Genomic DNA, 8,378 nt, shown 5'->3' with positions numbered 1-8,378 from the left:
TCGGTAGGATTTTTATAACTTAGGCGAGTGCTTGGACTGCAGCTAAGCCCCCGAGTGAGAGGGTCGCTCTTCACTCGGTAGGATTTTGATAACTTAGGCGAGCACAGGGCTGCAGCTAAGCCCCCGAGTGAAAGTCTGGCTTACCACTCGGTAGGATTTTCGTAACTTAGGCGAGTGCTTGGACTGCAGCTAAGCCCCCGAGTGAGAGGTTTGCTCTTCACTCGGTAGGATTTTGATAACTTAGGCGAGCACAGGGCTGCAGCTAAGCCCCCGAGTGAAAGTCTGGCTTACCACTCGGTAGGATTTTTATAACTTAGGCGAAACGGATTCGCAGCTAAGCCTCCGAGTGAGAGTCTGGCTCACCACTCGGTAGGATTTTTACAAACTTAGGCGAAACGGATTCGCGGCTAAGCCACCCACTGAGGAGGAATTTTATTTGGACAAAAATAAAAAGTGACAGAAATTATGGAGGAACCATGACACTTTTATTTTGAGGTCCATGAACTACAGAAGTACTTTATTGCAACTTATCCGAGTGATAAAACTTAAGTGTAAAATGGGCGGAGTAGCTCCGCGTTCCAAGCTCGGGGCTCGTCGATATTATGCTCGACGTTGTAAAGACGGTACGCCCCGTTGTGGAGAACCTTGGTGACGATGAAGGGGCCTTCCCAAGAAGGAGCAAGCTTGTGTGGTTTGTGCTGATCCACTCGGAGAACCAAATCCCCTTCCTGGAAGGCTCGACCTCTCACATTTCTGGCGTGGAAACGACGCAAATCTTGTTGGTAGATGGTCGACCGGATCAGAGCCATCTCCCTTTCTTCCTCTAAAAGGTCGACTGCGTCCTGTCGCGCTTGTTCAGCCTCTGCTTCGTTGTAGATTTCAACTCGAGGAGCATTGTGGAGAAGATCACTCGGCAAGACTGCTTCAGCTCCGTAGACCAAGAAGAATGGAGTTCTTCCGGTCGACCGATTAGGTGTGGTCCGCAGCCCCCAAAGCACTGAGGGAAGTTCGTCGACCCAAGCTCCAGCCGCGTGTTTGAGATCACGCATCAGTCGAGGCTTCAATCCCTTAAGAATCAGTCCATTAGCTCGCTCTGCTTGTCCATTCGACTGCGGATGGGCGACTGAAGCGTAGTCGACCCGTGTGCCTTGGGAGTTGCAGAAATCTCTGAATTCTTCTGAGTCAAAGTTCGACCCATTATCCGTAATGATGCTGCGCGGGACTCCATATCTGAATATTAGTTCCCTGATGAAGCTAACAGCAGTACCGGTGTCAAGGCTCTTGATTGGTTTAGCCTCGATCCACTTGGTGAACTTGTCGACTGCCACCAGTACATGCGTGAAGCCACTTCGTCCTGTTCTCAAAGGACCGACCATGTCCAGTCCCCATACTGCGAAAGGCCAGACGAGTGGGATGGTCTTCAGGGCCGACGCAGGCTTGTGCGACATATTCGAGTAGAACTGACATCCCTCGCACTTATCCACTATATCTTTTGCCATCTCATTCGCCTTTGGCCAGTAAAATCCGGCTCGGTATGCTTTGGCCACGATGGTCCGAGAGAACGCATGATGACCACAGGTTCCCGAGTGAATATCATTGAGGATGAGTCGACCTTCTTCTGGTGTTATGCACTTCTGACCAACTCCAGTCGCGCTTTCTCTGTATAATTGTCCTTTGATTACGGTAAAGGCCTTAGATCGACGGACGATCTGTCGAGCCTCTTCCTCATCCTCCGGAAGCTCTTTTCTCAGGATATATGCGACATACGGAACTGTCCAGTCGGGAATGACCACCAAAACCTCCATGATCAAGTCGACCACCGCTGGGACTTCAACTTCAGTCGGATCTATGGCACTCTTGGGCTGTGGAGTTTCTTCGGTGAAATGATCTTCTTTGACTGGCGGAGTGTGTATATGCTCCAAGAACACACCACTCGGAATGGCTTCTCTCTTGGAACCTATCTTTGCTAGATCATCAGCTGCTTGATTTTTCAGTCGGGGTATATGATGGAGCTCCAACCCCTCGAACTTCTTTTCCAGCTTCCTCACTGCACCGCAGTATCTAGTCATGGCTGGGCTTCTCACGTCCCACTCTTTCATCACCTGATTGACCACTAAATCCGAGTCGCCATAGACCATCAGGCGACGGACGCCGAGTGAAATGGCCATGCGCAACCCATATAAGAGGGCCTCATATTCTGCCTCATTGTTGGAGGAATCAAAGTGAATCTGGAGCACATATCTGAGCTTATCTCCTCTGGGGGAAACTAGGACAACCCCAGCACCGGAACCATTCAACATCTTAGAGCCATCAAAGAACATGGTCCAATGCTCCGAGTGAACTTCAGTCGGCTGCTGTTGTTCAATCCACTCGGCGAGGAAATCTGCTATTGCCTGGGACTTAATGGATTTCTTTGCTTCAAACTTGATATCAAGGGGAAGAAGTTCAATCGCCCATTTGGCCACTCGACCAGTTGCATCTCTGTTGTGCAAAATCTCTGATAGTGGAGCGTCGCTGACGACTGTGATGGAATGATCAGAAAAATAATGAGCAACCTTCTTTGTGGTCATGTATATTCCATACACAAGCTTCTGATAATGAGGATATCTCTGCTTGGATGGAGTCAAGACTTCAGACAAATAATACACTGGGCGCTGAACTTTGAGAGCTTTTCCTTCTTCCCGCTCGACCGTTAGCACAGTACTGACGACTTGTCCTGTGGCTGCGATATAGAGCAACAGAGGCTCTTTGCTGATTGGAGCAGCAAGCACCCGCTGGGTGGAAAGCAGAGTTTTTAGCTCGGCAAACGCTGCATCAGCTTCTGGAGTCCACTCGAACTTGTCTGTCTTCTTCATCAGTCGGTAAAGAGGCAATGCCTTTTCACCGAGTCGTGAGATGAATCGACTTAAAGTGGCCAAGCATCGAGTAAGCTTCTGGACATCGTGCACTCGCACAGGGCGTTTCATTCGGAGAATAGTGCCAATCTTCTCTGGGTTAGCGTCGATTCCCCACTCGGAAACAAGAAAACCGAGTAACTTGCCACCAGGAACTCCAAATGTGCACTTCGATGGATTGAGCTTGATATCATATCTTCTGAGGTTGGCAAATGTTTCGGCGAGATCAGCGAGCAGGTCGGAACCTTTTCGTGACTTGACAATGATATCATCCATATATGCCTCCACATTCCGACTGATTTGAGTGAGTAGACACTTCTGAATCATTCGCATAAATGTGGCTCCGGCATTCTTGAGGCCGAATGGCATGGTGATATAGCAGAAGCACCCGAATGGAGTGATGAAAGCTGTTTTTACCTCGTCGGGTCCGTACAGACGGATCTGGTGGTACCCGGAGTAGGCATCTAAAAAAGATAGCCTCTCGCATCCCGCGGTCGAGTCAACAATTTGATCTATGCGAGGGAGAGGAAAATGAGCTTTCAGGCAGGCCCGGTTGATGTGCTTGAAATCAATGCACATTCGGAGCGACTTGTCCTTCTTAGGAACCATGACGACATTAGCGAGCCACTCGGAGTGGTATATCTCTCGGATAAATCCGGCCGCCAACAGTCGAGCCACTTCTTCGCCAATGGCTTTTCTCTTCTGGACGGCAGACCGCTGAAGATGCTCTTTGACTGGTTTTGCAGATGAGTTGACTCTTAGGCGATGCTCAGCCAGTCCCCTGGGAACACCTGGCATGTCAGCGGGCTTCCATGCAAAAATGTCCCAGTTCTCACGGAGGAACTGGATGAGCGCTTCTTCCTATTTGGGTCGAGTGTTGTGGAGATGCAGGTCGAAGCTGCATCGGGGTCGGTCGGGTGAATGTGAACAGGCTTCGTCTCACCGGACGACTGGAATGCAGACTCTGTGGCGGGTTTCTTTGATCGCAGCAAGTCACTCAGATCTGCGTTTTGCTTGTATTCTTCGAACTCGACCGCTGTCACCTGGGAATCGGCAATCTTGGAGCCCTTCTGAAAGCACTCTTCTGCCTTTTTCCGATCACCGGTGACAGTGATCACTCCTTTGGGGCCGGGCATCTTCAATTTGAGGTACACGTAGCATGGTCGAGCCATGAACCGTGCGTAAGCTGGTCTCCCCAAAATGGCATGATATGCACTCTGAAAATCCACGACCTCAAATGTCAACTTTTCTTTACGAAAATGCTTCGAATCGCCAAACACCACGTCCAAAGCTATTTGGCCGAGTGACTCGGCTTTCTTCCCTGGTATAACTCCATGAAAGCTCATGTTACTAGTTCTCAGTCGGGACATCGAAATGCCCATTCCTTTCAGTGTGTCTGCATACAACAAATTCAGCCCACTTCCACCGTCCATCAGCACCTTTGTCAGTCGAGTGCCTTAGACAACTGGATCGACCACCAAAGCTTGCCTCCCAGGGGTGACAATATGAGTCGGGTGATCAGATTGGTCGAATGTGATGGGCATTTGAGACCATTTCAGATAATTTGCTTTTGCTGGGGCAACCATGTTCACCTCTCGGTTAATGACTTTCAGTCGACTCCTGCTTTCCACATCTGCAAAGATCATCAGAGTGGAGTTGATATGAGGATATCCTTCCTCACTGTCCTCCTTGTCTTCGGCCTTGTCCGACTCCTTCTCCTTGTCCTTAGACTGTTTTCCCTGAAACTGCTGGATCAGGAGTCGACCTTGGCGAGTGGTGTGCTTCGGGTAGATGATATTCCCCTCTTCATCTTTCTTCGTGTGAATGTGACATGGCATATCCATTACGTCGTTCCCTTCTTTATCCTTTACCTTCTTGGGGTTCCAGGATCCTTTTGGTTTCCCCTTAAACTTTCCTTGAGTCACGGCCAGAGCCTCTCCAGGAGCTGCCGGTTCAGCCTTCCGCTTCTGTTTCCGACTGGTGTTTCCTTTTTCCGACTGACTCGGCTTGTGCTTGCCGCTTCGGAGTTGGTCTTCTTCTTCGCCGTTGGCATACTTGGTAGCAATCTCCATCATCCGACTCAAGGTCATGTCACCGGTTCGACCAAACTTCAAACTCAGTTCTCTGTTCTTGACGCCATCTTTGAAGGCGCAGACTGCCTGATGATCAGACACATTCTCCACAGTGTGGTGCAAAGTGATCCACCTCTGAATATACTCGCTGAGAGTCTCATCAGCCTTCTGCACGCAGACTTGCAACTCTGTCAATCCAGCTGGTCGCTTGCAAGTCCCTTCAAACATTCTGATGAACACTCGGGACAGATCTTCCCAAGCGTAAATGCTGCTAGGAGGTAATTGAGTCAACCATGCCCTGGCAGAACCTTCCAGCATGAGGGGCAAATGCTTCATGGCCACCTCGTCGTTCCCACCACCAATCTGAACTGCCACTCGGTAGTCTTCAAGCCAAGTTTCAGGCTTAGACTCACCAGTGAACTTGCTGACTCCTGTTGCCAACCTGAAATTGGGAGGAATAACTGCGGCCCTGATAGCTCTGCTGAAACATTCAGGACCAGAAACATGCACTCGACTGCTTGTGGGTGCATCTCTGTCGAGTCCGCCCCGATGGGCTCTTTTCCGGTCGACCAAACCTTGCACGATAATGGATCGCGCATCGAAGCCTGGTTCTCTGGGGTCGACTGGAACCCTTCGCCCTGTACTGTACTGACGCCTGTCATCTTGCCACCGAGGAGCGTAAGACCCACCCCTCGGAGGAGAATTGGGCACTCGACGCCTATCATCTCGGTCGAGTCGGTCGCCATATTGATCTCGCCGATTCTCGCGCCCTTCACGCCGCGGAGGCGATCTGGGGCTGTGAGCCGACTGAACCGTATTCGCAGTGACGGATCGACTGTGAATTCTGTTGCGCGACTGAGACACGGCTGAATTCTGATCTCCTGCTGCCCGGAGCAGATCCCTGATCTGCAGCAAACCTCTGCCAGCTTCCGACTGCGAAGGCTGGATGGACTCTGCTATACGGGTCGCAGCTGCTAAATTTTGGATTGGGGTTCGATATACCTGAGTCGGTGGGAAGAGTTGACGTTGACTGGTGTCGGGAACTCGTTGCCGCGCGCGCTCGTCGAGTGCTCGCTGAAGATTCTCCAGTCGAGTGCGCTCAGCCAAATTGGCCAGACGTGCCTCCTCTAAGGCACGAGCCTCGGGGGTTTCTCCTGCGATGGGAGTACGCAGGGCATCCACGTTCCTGCAGAGAGTCGAGTGGCTCGGGCTGGTACTCTTCGTGGCGTCGTGCGGGGTCGTCTCCGTCACCTGCTCCACCATCACGGGCGAAGCCAGGGGGACTGCGGGGCCCGTCGACCATCAAGATTTCCGCCGCTGGATCACTGCTACCGCACTCGGATGCAGTCTCTACGGAGCCAGTCGACAGATCGAACAAGCCGTAGAGAGATTCGTTGGGCTCGATTGCCGCTACTTGGGTGGTGGCCGATTGGCGAGCCACCGCGTGCCTCACCCATCGCTGAAGCCTCGACCGGCCCGAGCGCTTGCGCTGGCGGGAGACCGGGAGGGTGGACGATGGGGGAGTCGACCGATACTGGGTCGACGGTTGCCGCAGCAGAACGCCGCGGACACATGCGCGAAAATGCGTCGCACCGCGGACGGGGAGCGCATCTACGTCGAGCGGAGCCTCTTGGAGCCACGCGGAGTCCTCGGCGATGAAGGTGAGAGTGCCGAGACGGATCTCTTGACCCCCGACCAAAACTCCAGCAGACACCATGATGAAAGTACTCGGAAGAATCGCAACTTCTCCACAAAATCGCTAAAACACCGGCCCCAAGGTGGGCGCCAACTGTCGTGGTTCTAAGCCTGACAGTAGAGTGGTGGGTAGGTATGGAGAGGCAAGGTCCTAGCTATGGAGAGGTTGTAAACACAAGGAATGTACGAGTTCAGGCCCTTCTCGGAAGAAGTAATAGCCCTACGTCTCGGAGCCCGGAGGCGGTCGAGTGGATTATGAGTATATGAGTTACAAGGTGCCGAACCCCTCTGCCTGTGGAGGGGGTGGCTTATATAGAGTGCGCCAGGACCCCAGCCAGCCCACGTAGGAGAGGGTTTAAGGTGAGTTAAGTCTGGGGCGTTACTGGTAACGCCCCACATAAAGTGTCTTTACTATCATAAAGCCTACTTAATTACAGGCCGTTGCAGTGCAGAGTGCCTCTTGACCTCCTGGTGGTCGAGTGAGTCTTCGTGGTCGAGTCCTTCAGGTCAGTCGAGTGAGTCCTTCGTTGGTCGACTGGAAGGCGACCTCTTCTAAGGATGTCCTTGGGTAAGTTACTTGGATCAGGTCCATGACCCTACCCTAGGTACATAACCCCATCACTTGGAGCATTCAGATGCATACTTTCTGGTGCAACAGCAAGCGTTGGAGGATTTTAGCACCAAATAGGACAAAGCTAATCAACTTGCTAAGCTTATTGCCAGCATGGTGGATACCCAGGATAACGTTTCTTGAGCTCTTTTGAAGTTGTTTCAGATATGCTCTTGTTTTGCTGCCGCGTTTATTTGCACTGGTGGCCAATTTTGACAGCCAGTGTACATGATATGCTGCTTTGTTCCCTATATTTGCATTGGTGGCAAACTTTGATGCCCAGTGGATGTAATATGTGTAATAGCCGTGATAGCCTAGCGTTAGTTGCTTGCTTATTTATTTCCTTGTTGTCTTGTTTATTTGTTTGCTTGTAGTCATTGCAGTTCTTTTTCCGCGGTTAACTAGTGGCTGCGATAACCTATTTTTTAAAACTAGGCCACAATAACCATGGGCTAATATTTACTGTATTGACACTGGGCCTCCTACGGGCCTTAGAAACAGTGGGCCTTCTACGGGCCGTAGAAACAGTAGGCCTTCTACGGGCCGTAGAAACGATGGGCCTTCTACGGGTCGTATCATCAATGGGCCTTATACGGGCCGTATGATCGATTGGCCAAACATGGGCCAATAACAGGCCGCATTATGGCCGTAAACGGGCTAGAGATGGAATCGTCCGTTCATGGGCTGGCCGTAACGGGCCATCGTTAATAGGTCGTATTTGATGACGCTATGAAAATGGCCCAACGTATTAATGAACCACAAACGGGCCGACTGTAACCACGGGCTGAAATTGGCCCACAAGCAGAAAATGACAGTAACGGGCCGTAAGTAAATGAATGCTGGAAATGAGCCCAAGAATAAATGGGCTCTGAGAAGGCCGAAAGATAACATGGGCTGGAAACGGCCCAACGGAATAACGGGCCGTTAATGGGTATAAAGTGATACACTGTTCATTACGGGCCAGTTTCACCACAGGCCGTTAATGGGTGTAAAGTGATACACTGTTCATTACGGGCCAGTTTCACCATGGGCCGTTAATAGGCCAAGAGTTACATAGGGCCTCATATGGGTCGAAAGACGTCATGGGCCATACATGGGCCAGAAGTG

At 51.3% G+C, this 8,378-nt stretch overlaps 1 protein-coding gene across 1 annotated transcript in view; it reads left to right on the top strand.

Annotated features, from left to right (window-relative positions):
- The window catches only part of LOC119357777 (equilibrative nucleotide transporter 3-like), a 165,461-nt gene that overhangs the window by 83,146 nt on the left and 73,937 nt on the right, over positions 1–8,378 (top strand). The window lies entirely within an intron of this gene.

Source organism: Triticum dicoccoides, chromosome 2A (assembly GCF_002162155.2).
Source record: "Triticum dicoccoides isolate Atlit2015 ecotype Zavitan chromosome 2A, WEW_v2.0, whole genome shotgun sequence".
Taxonomy (NCBI): domain Eukaryota; kingdom Viridiplantae; phylum Streptophyta; class Magnoliopsida; order Poales; family Poaceae; genus Triticum; species Triticum dicoccoides.
This window is presented reverse-complemented; position numbering and strand designations above follow the sequence as displayed.